The sequence below is a fragment of the Heterodontus francisci genome, chromosome 13 (assembly GCF_036365525.1).
Source record: "Heterodontus francisci isolate sHetFra1 chromosome 13, sHetFra1.hap1, whole genome shotgun sequence".
NCBI classification, from domain to species: domain Eukaryota; kingdom Metazoa; phylum Chordata; class Chondrichthyes; order Heterodontiformes; family Heterodontidae; genus Heterodontus; species Heterodontus francisci.
The window spans coordinates 89,662,457-89,680,935 of record NC_090383.1 but is presented as its reverse complement, the minus strand read 5'-3'; the positions used below and the strand labels follow the sequence as shown (position 1 = coordinate 89,680,935).

At 43.1% G+C, this 18,479-nt stretch overlaps 1 long non-coding RNA gene across 3 annotated transcripts in view; it reads right to left on the bottom strand.

Moving 5' to 3' along the window:
- LOC137376489 (uncharacterized) overlaps positions 1 to 18,479 on the bottom strand; it is a 200,683-nt gene that overhangs the window by 44,899 nt on the left and 137,305 nt on the right. For all 3 annotated transcript variants that reach the window (XR_010976249.1, XR_010976248.1, XR_010976250.1), the window contains one exon: positions 11,030 to 11,107. This is a non-coding gene — a long non-coding RNA (uncharacterized lncRNA). The remainder of the gene's footprint in view (positions 1 to 11,029; positions 11,108 to 18,479) is intronic.

Genomic DNA, 18,479 nt, shown 5'->3' with positions numbered 1-18,479 from the left:
GCCCCTCGACGCCACAAGTCACGGCATGGGGCTGGTAAAATTCGGCAGGGAGAGGCCAGCCTCAACCCGCAACTTTGAGAAGGGTGCCAACGCATATTACTGGTGGCGGGGGCCCTCGGTGCGGTCCCCCCGCAGCCTGGCAGGAGGCCCTTCATCAGCATATGCAAATTAACATTAATAATATGTAAATAAACTTACCTGCAGGCGGTGGCCTTCCCACGCCAATATTACAGCCGCCGTTTATGCTTCACGTGCCTTCGGAATTCCATACGGAGTTCTGAGGCGGGAACCTGGTGGGGAGGGGGGAGGAATAACATTTTCAGGGCGGGAGGGGTGGAGGAGTGGGGAAAACAATCTTGATTGGATGTGGGGATGGTGGGAAGGGGTTGAAGGGCAAAAGTGTGAAGGTTGGGGGGTAAAATTTGTCTAGGGAAAGCGGCATGTTTTTGTTATCCCAGGCAATCAAATGACCATGGGGGGGTGGGGGGTGTAGGGGAAGGGCCTCCACCACAAAAGTTTTTATTTAATAAAAATTTGTAGTGATATACCTTTAAAAATTTAAATTAATTGTAAGGACTTAAAGCTCTTTAAAAATGGCGCCGGGGCAGACGGGGGCTCAGCAGGGCGCATCCATGCGGGATGCACGCTGCCATCAGAATGTGCTGTTGTGAGCTGCAGCACACAAGTAACATTGAGCTCCAGATAATCTGTTGGTTGAGGGATAAATGTTGCCCAGGATACTGGGAGAAGGCTCTTCTTCGAATAGTGCCGTGGAATCTTTCACATCCACTTCAGAGGGAAGATAGAACATCTTATCTGAAAGAACGGCACTCAGCACTCCCTCAGTACTGCTTTAAGTTCCAGACTGGTGTGGAAATCCCGATGTAAACTTTTCACAATGTAATTATAGCCCAGGGAAATTGCAAATACTCTGTAACAAGTTTACGTAGGCAGGTCCCATATATGAACATACGAACTAGAAGCAAGAGTAGGCCCCTCGAGCCCACTCTGCCATTCCATAACATCATGGCTGATCTGTTTGTGGACTCAACTCCACTTTCCTGCCTACCCTTGATACCCTTTGACTTTCTTGTCTGTCAAGAATCTGTCTACCTCTGCCTTAAAAACATTCAATGACCCTGCCTTCCCTGCTCTCCTGGGAAAAGAGTTCCACAGACTCACGACTCTCTGAGAGAAAACAATTCTCCTCATCTCTGTCTTAAATGGGAGACCCCTTATTTTTAAATAGTGTCCCCTAGTTCTGGTCTCTCCCACAAGGGGAAACATCCTTTCAACATCCACCCTGTCAAGTCCCCTCAGAATCGTATATGTTTCAATAAGATCACCTCTCATCCTTCTAAACTCCAATGAATACAGACCCAATGTATCCAACCTTTCCTCATTAGATAACCCTCTCATCCCAGAAATCAGTCGAGTGAACCTTCTCTGAACTGTTTCTAATGTAATTATATCCTTTGTTAAGTTAGGAGACCAAAGCTGTACACAATACTCTCGATGTGGTCTCACCAATGTCCTGTACAACGGTAGCAAAACCTCTCTACTTTTATGTTCCAGTCCCCTTGCAATAAATGACAACATTGCATTTGCCATCTGAATCACTTGCTGTACCTGCATACTAACTTTTGTGTATCATGTACTAGGACACCCAGATCTTTCAGCAAAGGAGGACAAAGGGAATGATTAGGAACCAGAAAATAGAGTATGAGGGTAAGCTTGCAGAGAACATAAAAACTGACTGTAAAAGCTTCAATAGATACAGAACATAGAACATAGAACAGTACAGCACAGTACAGGCCCTTCGGCCCACGATGTTGTGCCGAAACCTTTAACCTACTCTAAGATCAAACTAACTACCTACCCTTCATTCTACTATCATCCATGTACCTATCCAAGAGTCGCTTAAATGTCCATAATGTATCTGCTTCTACTACCACCGCTGGCAGCGCATTCCACGCACCCACCACTCTCTGTGTAAAGAACCTACCTCTGACATCTCCCCGAAACCTTCCTCCAATCACTTAAAATTATGCCCCCTGGTGATAGGCCTTTCCACCCTGGGAAAAAGTCTCTGACTATCCACTCTATCTATGCCTCTCATCATCTTGTACCCCTCTATCAAGTCACCTCTTATCCTTCTTCGCTCCAATGAGAAAAGCCCTAGCTCCCTCAATCTTTCTTCGTAGGACATGCCCTCCAGTCCAGGCAGCATCCTGGTAAATCTCCTCTGCACCCTCTCTAAAGCTTCCACATCCTTCCTATAATGAGGCGACCAGAACTGAACACAATATTCCAAGTGTGGTCAAACCAGGGCCTTATAGAGCTGCAGCATAACCTCGCGGCTCTTAAACTCAATCCCCCTGTTAATGAAAGCCAACACACCATACGCCTTCTTAACAACCCTATCAACTTGGGTGGCAACTTTGAGCGATCTATGGACATGGACCCCAAGATCCCTCTGTTCCTCCATACTACCAAGAATCCTGTCTTTAAGCCTGTATTCCGCATACATATTCGACCTTCCAAAATGAATCACTTCACACTTTTCCAGGTTGAGCTCCATCTGTCACTTCTCAGCCCAGCTCTGCATCCTGTCAATGTCCCGTTGCAACCTACAACAGCCTTCCACACTATCCACAACTCCAGCAACCTTCGTGTCATCGGCAAACTTGCTAACCCAGCCTTCCACTTCCTCATCCAAGTCATTTATAAAAATCACAAAGAGCAGAGGTCCCAGAACAGATCCTTGTGGAACACCACTGGTCACCGAGCTCCAGGCTGAATACTTTCCATCTACTACCACCCTCTGACTTCTATGGGCTAGCCAATTTTGTATCCAGACAGCCAACTTTCCCTGCATCCCATGCCTCCTTACTTTCTGAATGAGCCTACCAAATGGAACCTTATCAAACGCCTTGCTAAAATCCATATACACCACATCCACTGCTCTTCCTTCATCAATGTGTTTTGTCACATCTTCAAAGAATTCAATAAGGCTTGTGAGGCACGACCTGCCCCTATAAAGCCGTGCTGACTGTCTCTAATCAAACCATGCTTTTCCAAATAATCATAAATCCTGTCTCTCAGAATCCTCCAATAATTTGCCCACTACCGACGTAAGACTGACTGGTCTATAATTCCCAGGGTTATCCCTATTCCCTTTCTTGAACAAGGGAACAACATTTGCCACCCTCTAATCATCCGGTACTACTCCAGTGGACAGTGAAGACGCAAAGATCATCGCCAAAGGCACAGCAATCTCTTCCCTCGCTTCCCGTAATATCCTTGGGTATATCCCGTCTGGCCCCGGGGACTTATCTGTCCTCATATCATTCAAAATTTCCAGCACATCCTCCCTCTTAACCTCAACCTGTTCGAGCATATCAGCCTGTTCCACGCTGTCCTCACAAACGACCAGGTCCCTCTCACTAGTGAATACTGAAGCAAAGTATTCATTTAGGACCTCCCCTACCTCCTCCGACTCCAGGCACAAGTTCCCTCCACTATCCCTGATCGGCCCTACCCTCACTCTGGCCATCCTCTTGTTCCTCACATAAGTGTAGAACGCCTTGGAATTTTCCTTAATCCTACCCGCCAAGACTTTTTCACGTCCTCTTCTAGCTCTCCTAAGTCCATTCTTCAGTTCCTTCCTGGCTACCTTGTAACCCTCTAGAGCCCTGTCTGATCCTTGCTTCCTCAACCTTAAGTAAGCTTCCTTCTTCCTCTTGACTAGCTGTTCCACATCTCTTGTCATCCAACGTTCCATCACCCTACCCTGTCCCTGCCTCATCGGGACAAACCTATCCAGCAGTTGCAGCAAGTGCTCCCTAAACAACCTCCACATTTCTGTCGTGCATTTCCCTGAGAACATCTGTTCCCAATTTATGCTCCCCAGTTCCTGCCTAATAGCATTGTAATTCCCCCTCCCCCAATTAAATATTTTCCCATCCCGTCTGCTCCTGTCCCTCTCCATTACTATAGTAAAGGTCAGGGAGTTGTGATCACTATCACCGAAATGCTCTCCCACCGAGAGATCTGCCACCTGGCCTGGTTCGTTGCCAAGCACCAAGTCCAACATAGTCTCCCCTGAGGAGGGATATGAAGAGAAAAAGATTAGTGAAGACAAATGTGGGTCCCTTACAGTCAGAAACAGGGGAATTTATAATGGGGAACAAAGAAATGGCAGACCAATTAAATACATACTTTGGTTCTGTCTTCAGAAAGGAGGACAGAAAGTACCTCCCAGAAATGTTGGGGAACACAGGGTCTAGTGAGAAGGAGGAACTGTATGAAATCGCTATTAGTAGGGAAATGGTGTTAGGGAAATTGACAGGATTGAAGGACAATAAATCCCCAGGGCCTGATAATCTACATCCCAGAGAACTTAAGGAAGTGGCCCTAGAAATAGTAGATGCATTGCTGGTCATTTTTCAAAATTCTATAGACTCTGGAACAGTTCCAATGGATTGGAACGTAGCTAATGTAACCCCACTATTTAAAAAAGGAGGTAGAGAGAAAACAGGGAATTATAGACTGGTTAGCCTGACATCAGTCGTGGGAAAAATGCTAGAGTCCATTATAAAAGATGTAATAGCAGAGCACTTGGAAAACAGTGACAGGATCGGACAAAGTCAACATGGATTTATGAAAGGGAAATCATGCTTGACAAATCTACTGGGATTTTTTGAGGATGTAACTAGTCGAATAGATAAGGGAGAACCAATGGATGTGGTGTATTTGGACTTTCAGAAGGCTTTCGATAAAGTCCCACATAAGAGATTAGCATGCAAAATTAAAGCACATGGGATTGGGGATAAGGAACTGACATGGATAAAGAACTGGTTGGCAGACAGGAAACAAAGAGTAGGAATAAACGGGTCTTTTTCCGAGTGGCAGGCAGTGACTAATGGGGTACCGCAGGGATCAGTGCTAGGACCCCAGCTATTCACAATATATATTAATGATATAGATGAGGGAATTAAATATAATATATACAAGTTTGCAGACGACACAAAGCTGGGTGGGAGTGTGAGCTGTGAGGAGGAGGCAGAGAAGCTCCAGTGTGATTTGGACAGGTTGCGTGAGTGGGCAAATGCATGGCAGATGCAGTATAATGTGGATAAGTGTGAGGTTATCCACTTTGATGGCAAAAACAAAAGGCAGATTATTATCTGAATGGCGATAGATTGGGAAAGGGGGAGGTGCAGCGAGACCTGGGTGTCTTTGTACACCAGTCGCTGAAAGTAAGCATGCAGGTGCAAGCAGGCAGTTAAGAAGGCAAATGGTATGTTGGCCTTCATAGCGAGAGGATTCGTACAGGAGCAAGGATGTCTTGCTGCAATTATACAAGGCCTTGGTGAGACCACATCTGGTGTATTGTGTGCAGTTTTGGTCTCCTTATCTGAGGAAGGATGTTCTTGCTATGGAGGGAGTGGAGCGAAGGTTCACCAGACTGATTCCTGGGATGGCAGGACTGATGTATGAAGAGAGATTGGGTCGATTAGGCTTGTATTCGCTAGAGTTTAGAAGAATGAGAGGGGATCTCATAGAAACTTACAAAATTCTAACAGGACTCGACAGACTAGATGCAGGAAGGGTGTTCCTGATGGTAGGGGAGTCCAGGACCAGGGGTCACAGTCTAAGGAAAATGGGTAAGCCATTTAGGACTGAGGAGGGATTTCTTCACCCGGAGAGTGGTAAACCTGTGGAATTCTCTACCACAGAAAGCAGTTGAGGCCAAATCATTAAATATATTCAACAACGAGTTAGATATAGTTCTTAGTGTTAAAGGGATCAAGGGATATGGGGAAAAAGCGGGAACAGAGTACTGAGTTTGGATGATCAGCCATGACCGTATTGAATGGTGGAGCAGGCTCGAAGGGCCGAATGGCCTACTCCTGCTCCTATTTTTTCTATGTTTCTATGTTTCTGCATCTCAGAGTTCTGCAGTCTCTCTCCATTTAAATAATGTTATTTTTCTATTTTTTCTGGCCAAAGTGGACAAGTCCACACTTTCCCACATTATATTCCATCTGCCAAACTTTTGCCCAGTCACTTAACCTATTTATATCCCTTTGCAGTTTCCTTATGTCCTCTTCATAACTTACTCTCCTACCTATCTTTGTGTCATCGGCAAATTTAGCAACCATACATTCTGTCCCTTCATCCAAATCATTGATATTGATTGCAAATAGTTGAGACCCCAGCACTGATCCCTGTGATCCCCATGGCACTCCACTAGTTACAGCTAGCCAACCTGAAAAGAATCCATTATAAATATTGTTCTAGCTGTAGTTCCAAAGAACCATAGGCAGCTCTCTCCATTTGAGAGAGAGATAGTTGGTAATGTATAGCTTGAGGGTTACTACCCTTCAAGCATGGAGCAAGGTGAGGAGACAGGCCTCCATGAACAGCCAATACTGGGATTGAACCCAGACTGTTGTCATCTTTTACTGCATCACACACTAGCTGTCTATCCAGCTGAGCTAATCAACCCCCCCATTTTAAATCTAAACATCAGAACTTGTAATGGAAAAATAGTTGATGGAAAGTAAATACAAACATAAGCTGTTAAAAGAAGCAAGAGAGGAAATAGCAGGTCTGACCATCATTTTCCAGTCCTCACTGGATACAGGTGTGATGCCAGAGGATTGGAGAACTGCTAACATTGTACCGTTATTTAAAAAGGGAGCGAAGGATAGACCAAATAATTACAGGCCAGTCAGTCTAACCTCAGTAGTGGGCAAATTATTGGAATCTATTCTGAGAGACAGGATAAACTGTCACTTATAAAGGCACAGGTTAGTCAAGGATAGTCAGCATGGATTTGTTAAGGGAAGATTTTGTTTGACCAACTTGATCGAATTTTTTGAAGAAGCAACAAGGAAGATAGATGAGGGTAGTGTAGTTGATGTGGTCTACATGGATTTTAGCAAGGCTTTTGACATGGTCCCAACATGGCAGATTGGTTAAAAAATTTAAATCCCATGGGATCCTGGGAAATGCAACAAGGTAGATATAAAATTGGCTCAGTGGCAAGAAACAAAGTGTAATTGTTGATGTGTTCTGATGAAGGGTCACTGACCTAAAACATTAACTCTGCTTCTCTCTCCACAGATGCTGCCAGACCTGCATTTCTTGTTTTTATTTCAGATTTCCAGCATCTACAGTATTTTGCTTTTATATTAATGTAATTGTTGACGGGTGTTTTAGCAACCGGAGGGCTGTTTCCAGTGGTGTTCTGCAGGGCTCAGTACTGGGTCCCCTGCTTTTTGCGGTATATATTAACGATTTAAATGTAAATGTAAATTTAAATGTAGGGGGCATGATCAAGAAGTTTGCAGACGACACAAAGATTTAGCCTTGTGGTAGATAGTGAGAAGGATAGCTGTCGGTTGCTGGAAGATATTGATGATCTGGTCAGATGGGCAGAAAAGTGGCAAATGGAATTCAACCTGGAGAAGTGTGAGGTGTTGCATTTGGGGAGGTCAAACAAGGCAAAGGAATACACAATTAATGGGAAAATACTTAGAAGTGTAGAGGAAGTGAGGGACCTTGGAGTGAATGTCTACAGATCCCTGAAGGTAGCAGGACAGGTAAATAAGGTGGTTAAAAAGACATATGGAATCCTTTCCTTTATTAGCTGACGTTTAGAATATAAGAGCAGGGAGGATATGCTGGAACTGTATAAATCATTGGTTAGGCCACAACTTGAGTACTGTGTGCAGTTCTGGTCACCTCATTACAGAAAGGACGTAATTGCATAAGAGAGGGTACAGAGGAGATTTACGAGGATGTTGCCAGGACTGGAAAAATGCAGCTATGAGGAAAGATTGTATAGGCTCTCCTTGGAACAGAGAAGGCTGAGGGGAGATCTGATTGAAATGTACAAAATTATGAGGTGCCTGGATAGAGTGGAGGTGAAGAGTTTATTCACCGTAGCAGAGAGGTCAGTGACGAGGGGGTATAGATTTAAAGTGATTGGTAGAAAAATTAGAGGGGAGATGAGGAAAAACCTTTTCACCCAGAGGGTGGTGGGAGTCTGGAACTCACTGCCTGAAAGGGTAGTTGAGGCAGAAACCCTCAACTCATTCAAATGGAGTCTGGATATGCACCTCAAGTGCTATGAACTGCAGGGCTATGGTCCAAATGCTGGAAGGTGGGATTAGAATAGGTGGATCGTTTTTCGGCCAACACAGACACGATGGGCCAAGTTGCCTCTTTCTGTGCCTTAAACTTTCTATGATTCCATGATAAGAATGTTAATATTTTTAGATGATAATAGTAAACAGGAGGCCATATAGGCCAGAAAGTCCCAGGCCCAACTTCCAGTTTGTGCTTAGTTAGCTATTTTTAGAGAGGGTAGCAGTTGAGTAGTTGGAATTATTCCTGGGCTATGAAGTGTACATATTACTCAGGGTTGCTTTTTCAGATTGCTATCCAATGGCCCGTGATGGAAAGTGCACAGTTCTAGACTTTTTTTCTATTTGTTCTCGGGATGCATGTGACAAAGTCTACCCCTCATGGCCCTGAGAAGGTTGTGAGCCAGAAACACTGAACTTCTTACGTTGACGGAGCTCCTCCAATTGCATCTATGTAGGAAATTCCAGCATCTTGCCCCAATGATGATGAAAGAATGATGTTATCTCTGTAACCTCCTCCAGCCCCACAACCCTCCGAGATATCTGCGCTCCTCCAATTGCGGCTTCTTACACATTCCCAATTTCCTTTGCTGCACCATTGGTGGTCGTGGTTTCGCCAAGGCCCGAAGTTCCAAGATTCCCTCTCTAAACCTCTCCATCTCTTTACTTCTCTCTCCTCCTTTAGGTCGTTCCTCAAAACTTACCCCTTTGCCCAAGCTTTTGGCCACTTGTCCTAATATCCCTTTATATGGGTCACGTTTTATCTGTCAACATTCCTGTGATGGGCCTTGTGATGTTTTAACTACTTTCAAGGCAATATATAAATGCAAGTTGCAGTTGCTATATATCCAACACAGGAATTCAGAGGTAATCATATTCCCGTTGCTGATTTTGTCCTTGGTGAAAGAAATCACTGGGCAGGGAATCACAGGGTACTGTTATTGAAGTATTCTTGGTGAGTTATTGCAATGCGTCTTGTAGAGCGTAAATATTGCAGGCACATAGCATCGATGATGGAGAGGGCAGAAATTGAGCCCAGGGTCAACTGTTTTGTCTTGGGGCTCTTAAGAGTTGAGCGCAACAATCCTTTGAGATCTCTGCACTCCTCCAATTCTGACCTCTTGCACATTTCCAATTATAATTGTTCCACCATTCGTGGCCATTCCTTCAGCTGCCTAGAACCTAAGCTCGGGAATATGCTCCCTAAACCTCTCCTCCTCTATCCTTCTTTAAGATCCTCCTTAAAACCTACCTCTTTGACCAAACCTATGCTCATCTGCCTTAATGCCCCTTTATGTGGCTTGGTGTCAAATTTTGTTTGGCAATGCCACTGTGAAGCGCCTTGGAACAGTTTACTATGTTAAAGGCACGATATAACTATGACGTGTTGTTATTGCGGCTGTACTCATCCAGGTGACTTGATTTGAACCTTATAAATAGCAGAGAGGCTTTGAAGAGTCACAAAATATGCCACTTGTCACAGAGTACTCAACCTCTGCCCTGTTCCTGTAGCTACATGGTTGATATGGCTGGTCCAGTTCAGCTTCTGATCAACAATGACCCCCAGCATTGATGGTGGGGGACTTGGCAATGGTGCTGCTGTTGAAGGTCAGAAGTTAAGGCTAGGCTTTCTCCTTTTGGAGGTAGTCATTATCTGGCACTTACATGGCAGGAATGCTATTTGCAGCCTCAGCTGTTGGGTAAGGATAGATGCTCTTCACAATATAATAACCTGCTAGATCCATAAAGAGTGGCCAGGTGGGTAAAGTACTGAACAGTGGCCAATGGCCATGGAACTGTACTTCAGCATGAAATAGTAACTTCAGGAGAAGAGGAATAGAGAAAGGAGAAAATTGGAACATAAAAAAGTACAGTGAGATTAAAAGAAGTGTAGAGTACGCAGGCTCACTGTATCTCCTTCATGTGGCGAAACATAAACAGTAGAGTAGGATTAACAATCAATGTGACATGGACTTCAATTTTATGTTAATGAACCTGAACAAATATTTAATTAAGTTCATGTAATGAAGTCCTTATTAGAATAGAGTGACATGGATGCTGGACCTATATGTGTGTGCGTGCATGTGTATCTGTGCGTGTGTATTCATAAACAGGACTGATTTTTTAGCAACTATGAAATGCAGACTGTAGAGACCTGTTAGTACTTGGGCCACTTACTGTTTGGATTCAACAGTTAAGCAGTATTCTTGGCAATGTCAGGCCTGCAAATTCTTCAGGATCGATTGTCCTTCAGTACAAAACGGGAAGTTCACCACCGTGACTTGTTGAACAGGAAATACTGATATAATTCTGCTCATCTTTTCTTACAGGAAATGTGGTCCAGGCTTGAACAGATTCAATGTCAGGGACTGATGAATCAGAACTAGACAGCTCTTACTGCTTTTAACCCAAATTAGATATGTAGTCTCAGCTTTCCAAGTAATTTCTTAAAACATCTGCTTTAATGAAGTTAATTATGAATAATTTGTGATGTACTGTATATATCCTGGATTCTGTTAGAAAACACTGACTGTATTGCCATGGTACTTCTCATGTGGCGGCATGTAGTATCAACTCCATCACAATCATCTTTAGCTTCCTTTTACTTACATTACATTGCCTCTGCTGCCCTCAGTGTGGCCACCTCTTCAAAGTAAAAAAAGTTATTTAATAACCCACTGATCATCATATCATAAAACTTTATGTGTCTGTTGTCCTGGTCGATTTTCTTCTTACTCTTTGGTTAAGTTTCTCTGTTTTTCTCCTCTCTAACTATTTATTCTTTCTAATGAGTTATTTCTCACTTCCATTACATTTTCGCTTCTACTAATCATATTTTTAAAAACTTTTGCTTCCAGTTTAAATTTTACCTCATCAAATTCCAGCAAAAAGAAATTCGCTAAGATACAGTTGTCACATCAGATCTTTGTCCATCTCATGATAGTCCCCTAAAAATAAAATGTAAAACATACATCAACATATCAAACGTGTGCATAAAACTCACAAAAATAATTTAGTCTCCAAAATATATTCCTTCCCATTTTCAGTATGGTACACCCCGGTGCATGTCTGAACAACCTGGTATATGGGTACATCCGAGCTCACGCCTTCCATTCAGAGATTCCAGGTAATAAGTCTAATCTAAACAAACGCAATGCGCATATGCAGGACTTTGCCTCCCTTTGACTCTCTGGGACCATTCTTCAGCACTACTGAGGAGAAAAAAAATGTTAAATATAAGAGGAAAAAACAAGAGATAAACCTCAGCAACTCAGATTATCTTCAACATAGCAAACAGAAGAGGAAAGAAAAAGTGGATACTGATTCGAATTGGGTAAGAGTTAGGGGGACTAGATGTAGGTGATGTTAGAAACCTTCTGAGGAGGTATTTGATGGTAGGGAGAGAGTACTAGAAAACAAATCTCAAAGTACGAAATCAAGGTGGCTGAGGCCTCTGCCATTGATAATGGAACAGAGGGAGAGCGGAAATGCATGTAATGAGATGATGTAAGTGGCAGAGTTCTGGACGTGTGAGTGTTTATATAGAGAGCAGTCCGGAAACTAGTGAAGAGAGCACTGGATTGAAATGTTGAAATAGGTTTTAACGATGGTGGAGATGTGGTAAAGATAGAGTTGGTTGATGATATGGAGGAGGTCAGCATTAGCCTGTGTTTGAAACAGGAGACGCAAGAGGAAGAAAGGAGGTAGTAAAAGGAAAAATGAAAAGAATTAATGGGAAATAGAGAAAAACAACAGAATACAGCGATAAAAAGAGGTGAAATAAAGCAAAAAGCACAAGGGAAGAAGCAGAGTAGATAGAAACTGAAATGAAGGAAAGACTGACCATTTTTGGCTTCTTGCTTGTAGGATTATACTTAACTGAAGGGGTTCGAAAGACTGAGAATTTTTTGGTATTTTTTATGATTTATTTTTAATTTAATTGCACTCAAATGGCAAAACCAGTGGGAGCGAGATGAAGAGGTTACAGACGATAGTAAATGGGCAGCTCGTTTTACATCGCGCCTGAATTTCTTTTCCATTGACGTTAATATTGAGGTATAAAACGAGCTGCCAATTCACTATCAACCATTAAATGCTACTGGAGTTGACTGATTTCACCCCCAGAGATCCTACTGGGGATCCAGTTGAAGAAAGAAGGGCAGAAGGAATAGTGTGGGGACTATGGTTGTCTTCAGTATCCTGCACTGAAACTAAGGAGGGACAAATTCAAGTAAAGTTCCTGCTCCTGATCACTATCAAGTGGCATGTGCTGCAAAAGGCATGTGTCAATGGTGAATAGAGATAAGTCTCAGCTATAATGTTTATAACCTCTCCCCTGTCCCCTCAATTAATAATTGACCAGCACTTACTGTCTAGGCATACACAAGCTGGTACCACTAACAGTGACCATGAAGCTGTCAGATTGTTGCAAAGGGAAGAAACTTGCCATCCTTAGCTAGTTTTCTAAATGTGACTCCGTCCCGCACCAACATGGTTGATGCAGTTGACTCTTAACTGCCCATCTAAAGTGGCCCGGGAAGCCATGAAATTGTATCAAATCTCTGGAAATTAACAGAAGAATAAAACCAGACCTTCACATGGACTGTAGTGGTTCAAGAAGGCGGCCCACCATCACCTTTTCAAGGGGAACTAGAGATGTGCAATAAATAGCAGTTTTACCAGTGATGCCCACATCCTTGGTATCTATATATATATATATAAAAAAGACTGACTTTTGAGCAAAGTACTGAAGGCCTGCTTTTAGCTAAGGATTTGTACTTCAGAATCATTCACTACCTTCAGGAGAGTATAAAATTCAAGGGAAAACATAATAAAAATAACGTTGAAAGAATACTATGAAAATTGCAATGTATTCAATGAGTCCCCTCAATAGCCCCAATATGCAGCCATGTAGTTAGCAACTTGAAAGACGACAAGCTTATTTTAAAATAACCATCTGCTGAAAAATTAACTTGTTATAGCACGTAAACTGCAGCTCCTAAGGGCTACATTGCAGCAAGGGTGGAATCTCACTTTAAAGAGAAATTGTAGAAAAAAAAACAGTACGATAGCAGATTCCTAAAGCATGCTTACTCCAATTCTTAGCTATCATGAATGGCAAATACATGTTACTAGTGCTCTAAAGAGTATTTTTCTATTTCCACAAACAAATCTCTGTGCCAAGCTTAAAGTGAACCTTTTGGCAGGATTTACTTATAATCTTAACCTGCGAGTGCAAGGAAGAATGGAATGAGAACAGTCCATTCAATTCATCAAGCCTGCTCCTTCAGAATGATTATATACCATTTGAGTTACCTTAGTCTCCGTTAATTTGTATATTTCCCCAAGGAAAGTAAGTAACAAGTGAACCTTTTAGCTGACACCCAAAGGTGATTGAGGAAAAATCTTCAGAATATCAATACATTATATTTAACATGGTAAATCTCTGATTGGTTGCATTACATAGTAACATAGTGACCAACAGGGATATTTCTTCATTTCATTTTAAATTATTTTAGACAGGAAGGGTAAATTTAATTTAATAATGGCTTTGACCAACTGTACCTATACGGGAATCCTGTAGGATTCCATGGCTGCGATGACTAGTGGTATAGATGCAATCCTAGAAGTGGACATCATGTACATCTAAGGCATCTAAGACATAGTGCACTAGATCATTATCATTTTTGACACTCCATTTGATGCATTTTGCCACCAAGTGTGTTTTGTAATTTTTAGCAACAATGGCGATGTTGTACTGCTCATTGGCTGGAGGAGATGTTCACCTGCAAAGAAGCACTTGAGCCGCCTCCCTTGCTCCACTCACTTTCAGAGTCGGCAGCCCCAAGAAATGTACGCGCCAATTCAGATACCCAGCAAAAGCACCTTCGAAAACAATCTGAGAGAATGGCTCTTATTATAAGCCTAACATGTGAAAACAAGTGGTTACATGAATGTTGTGACTGAAGCTGTAGGTGCACCCAACAATCCTTTATTTATAACTGAAAAAAAAGCAGCTAGCTAGGCAAAAGCCTAAAGAGGAAATTCCAAGTGTTGAATGCAAAAGAATGACTGCAGCTTTTCTAGGTGGGCCCAGGGCATGTTCTCCTGGAATATTTGAATTTTTGCATTTCAAATAATGCATACAGCCCAATTTAAAACACTTTACAATTGGTAGGTTTTTAATCTAAATTAAGAAAAAGTGACATTTGAGATGTTAACCAGGACAACCAGAACAGGACTTCTCCAAAAGCTACCTCAGCAGTCACTCTCTTAAATCCAACCTCCCTGCTACAGTTCACAGTAATAACAGTCTAACTTCCCACCCTTTCATACAAACATGCTTGTCCTTCAAACCCTCCTCAGTTTTGACCCTCTACCACTGTTTTAAAAAGAATAAACCTTGTTGCAGTCAAGCAAGGAGGAGGACATGAGGGAAGCCTTGTGACCCCTCCTCACCTGATCGTCACATTATCTAAAATATTAAAATGGTTGACGGTAAGAAAAGTATATTGGTTTTTGCCATGATCAATATTTATCTTCTCACAGAAAATAATATAAACATGTAGTACTTAGTCTGGTTGCCAAGAACATCCTGTGACATATCATTTACTGTAGTTTGTAAACAGGCACATAACATTTTATGTGACACTAACATTTAACATAGACGTTCAACAACGGCAAGCGCATATTTTTGGCCAATGTTTAGCAAATAGTTGGATTTGCTGAAGACAGCAGAGTGGATGATTGAGAAATCCACCTCTATTTTTAATGTTATTTTTATACACCAATCACAGCTAGCTCAGCATGTTTACTGCAGCAATGTGTAGTTTTTTTCTAAATGCCTCACCAAAAAATGCATGAGAATAAGTTTTGTGGTATACACCACTGGAAGGGTTGGGCAATTGGACAAGTCACTTCATTGCAGAAATTAAGGAAACAATTGCAAAGAACACAACACTGAGAAAGCACATTCCATTAATCCCCAGTGACCATTTCCTGCTGAGTAAATCACTGAGGCAACAAGTCTATATATTTCAAACTGGTAACAAAAGTCCTCCACAGACACGAAAACTCCGAAAAGAGAATTAGGTTCATTACACTTTAATGACATCCCATTTCAACACAAACCTTTCAGTAAACTTTATGGATGTGTGCACGGGGAGAAGTTAGATTGAAATATAGGGCTGAATTGTGGCACACTTCGAAGTTGGTGGCCTTCAGGCGCGAATGCGCCATCGCTGAGCCCCCGCGGTATTTCATGCGAGGGCTCATTTAAATGGAAGGGCAGAAAGGCCGCCCCCGATGACGTAGAGGGGGGCGGCTGCTCCGACCGCAGCAGCGGCATCCGGTGCCATTGCGCAAGCGTTGGTGCCATTTTTAAAGGGCTTCAAGCCCTTAGGAACAAATTGAATTTTTAAAGGTATATTTCTGTACATTATCTTTAAAAAAGTAATTAAAAGCTGGAGGCCCTTTCCCAACCAATCCCCAAATGGGGATCGGAAGGCACGGGACTTCCGGCCAGCGGCCGCAATATCGGCATGGGACAGCCACCCGGTCCAGGTAAGTCAATTAACATTTTTTTGCATAAGTTTGAGTAGGCAAATGAAGACCCCGACGCCTGGCGGCAGGAGGGCCACACCCAGGCTTTGCCACCACCGGTAAAACGCAGCGGGGCCTTCTCAGCTTCGGGGGTCATGGCAGGCCTCTCCCAGAAGAATTTTCCAGGCCCCCCCCCCCACCATAATCCCCGCATCAGAGGCCTCATAAAATTCATCCCATAATTTGACATACAAGTGAAATGATTTCAATTAAACTGATTTTTTAAAATGTTCTTGGGCTTTGAGCGTGATGACGTCATAGAGACGCTCACTCGCACATTGCGTAGTCTCAGAGTTTCCCTTCTTGACGTTCCGGGCTCCCAGCTGAGGTAAGTTTTTTATTTTTAACACTTACCAGCAGAGCAAAATGCAATTCTTGCTGTGTGTGTCCGACCCTGACCTGGCCCGACCCGAGCCGAACCCGAAAGCCGGACCCGGAAGAACGACCCGACCTGACCCGAACCTGACACATGTCGTCGGGTCCCGTCAGGTTCGGGCCGGGTAGCAGGCCTTTAGTTCATTGTAATAAATATTGTTACTTCCTCCAGAGCACATGCAAAATGAAAGGGGACTTCTGAAAATAACAGCTTGTTCACAAAGATATATAAAAATGAGGGGCATTATTCAGTTGGTCTCACTCACCCTTCAAAAGCTTGTGGTGCTCCTATCCCATCCTTAATGATTCAACAGTTCATGCCTCCATGCCTGACTCAGAAGGCCATGCCAGGTATTGACCAGCTCTGAACCCGCATTATGCCAACTTTATTTATTCCCTCGTATTATGGTCTTGGTTTGGAACAATTGCACAGATTTAAGTTTTCCACACTGTTTTCTATCTTACTATAAGATCCCGCCACAGTTTCCTCTGTTCAAGACTGAAGAATCAGAGATATTCTGGTCCACATCATAACTCATTGCCTCTAACAGCCTCCAGGGTTTGGATGTTTCTTCTGTGTCTCAGTGACCTGAGCTGAATACATGCTCTTCGAACATGTGCTCATATGATTTTGGGAGAATGCCCATCATCCCTTATTGTCATGATGACATTAGTCCCTTGTCTTGATGAGTATCCTCTATGGGATGATGAGCATAAAGCATGTTCATTGTGAAACTATGGCCCAGGTTATGACAGTAACAGAGGTGCAGGGATAAAGTGGACAATGATCAATCTAGCCCCACCTGCTAATCACCCTTCCTTGTGTTTGAGACCTGGGAGATTTTAACTTTCCAGCTTCATTTGAATGCCCCCACACCGACTGCCCCTAAAAGCCAGCAGGGATGAATTAACGCAGTAGGACTGGATTGGAAATCCCATGGGGGAGGAGGTCAGGCCGATGCTCGGGAACCATGAAAACAGGATAGTGAAGAAAGTGGTGGGAAATGTGGGAATGGGTGAAATTTGTAAAAGTCATGATTGTGGAAAGCGGGTGGGAAGTATTCTTGTGAAGTTGGGAGGAGCATCATCGCTCCTCCTCACCCAAAAGGACCCTTCAAAAAGTAAAACAAAAATACTGGGGCTTCTTGCTGGTCAGGAAGATGCCTGCTGCCACTGACGGGTTTGAGACTGTGTGGGACATCCTCGATTCATGACTTCACCCTTTCATTTTAGCCCTCGCTTCCCTGGGGTTGGCGAGGCCCCGCTTCCCATGCCTGATCACAGATGGCAAGGGGCATTTTAACACCCCACCTGCACTGTATCTGCTGGGCAGGGGTGTAAAAATACCCCCTTAAGAGAAGACTCCTCTTGTTGCTCATGGTGGAAAGGTCATGCCAAGACTTGAATCCACACAAATGTTATTGTATATTTGATCCTGCCTGTGCAAATCATTTTGTGCAAGGATTTTTAATAAGATCTCATTAATGATGGGTTAGGCCTGCTCTGTAGCTCTTCCATCATCATTTCAGCAGAACTGTGGATTAAAACTAAATCGCATTTCAGTTTTAAGGCAAACATTCTGTGGAAAGTTACATAATAACCACAATCCACTCAGAATGAACTGTAGGAAATGAAGGGAACGTAACTGAATATCATTCTCCTACATAACAATAGTGACTGCATTCCAACTGTGTGAAGCTCTTTGAGATGTTTCAACAATAAGAACTTTCCACAAGATCATGCAAATATTACCCTTCCAAAGCATGGTGGCAAATGGTTATCAAAATTTGGCAAATGATCTTGTTTTTGAGCAATCTATCAACATTTATGGTTTACAAACAGCTGTAATGTTCCCCTTTAAATCAATATAATGGTCCCAAAAACTGACAACCCACTCTTTCTGTTCCCTTTTTCAGGCACTAAGTTCCTTTTAAAGAGGGACCACCCCCAGGGAAGCTGCTGGAATGGAAGTCCAGTGAAGAAACCGCTGTGGATTTTTGAGGCTTGATCGCCTGAGTCACATGAGGTCCACAGAAGGGTCAGAATGGTGACTCCAGGCTAGGCTAGTAAAGTGAGAGAGAATTCTTTTTGAAATTCTCTCGATTGACGCCTTTACACAGAGTAGGGTCTGGGGAGGGGACCTGGGAGGTTCCCATTCCACCCCCCACCTACCCCATTAAGAGTGGACAAGTGCTGGACTTTCCAAAGATGAACCTGCAGGAGTGTTTGCAAGTTAGGTGCCCTACCACAGAACTTAAAAACTTCATTGGGTTCATGTCCAGAGGACTCTTGTGCCTAACAAACCTCAAACAGCATGCCATTATATCTGAAGAGAACATCTGC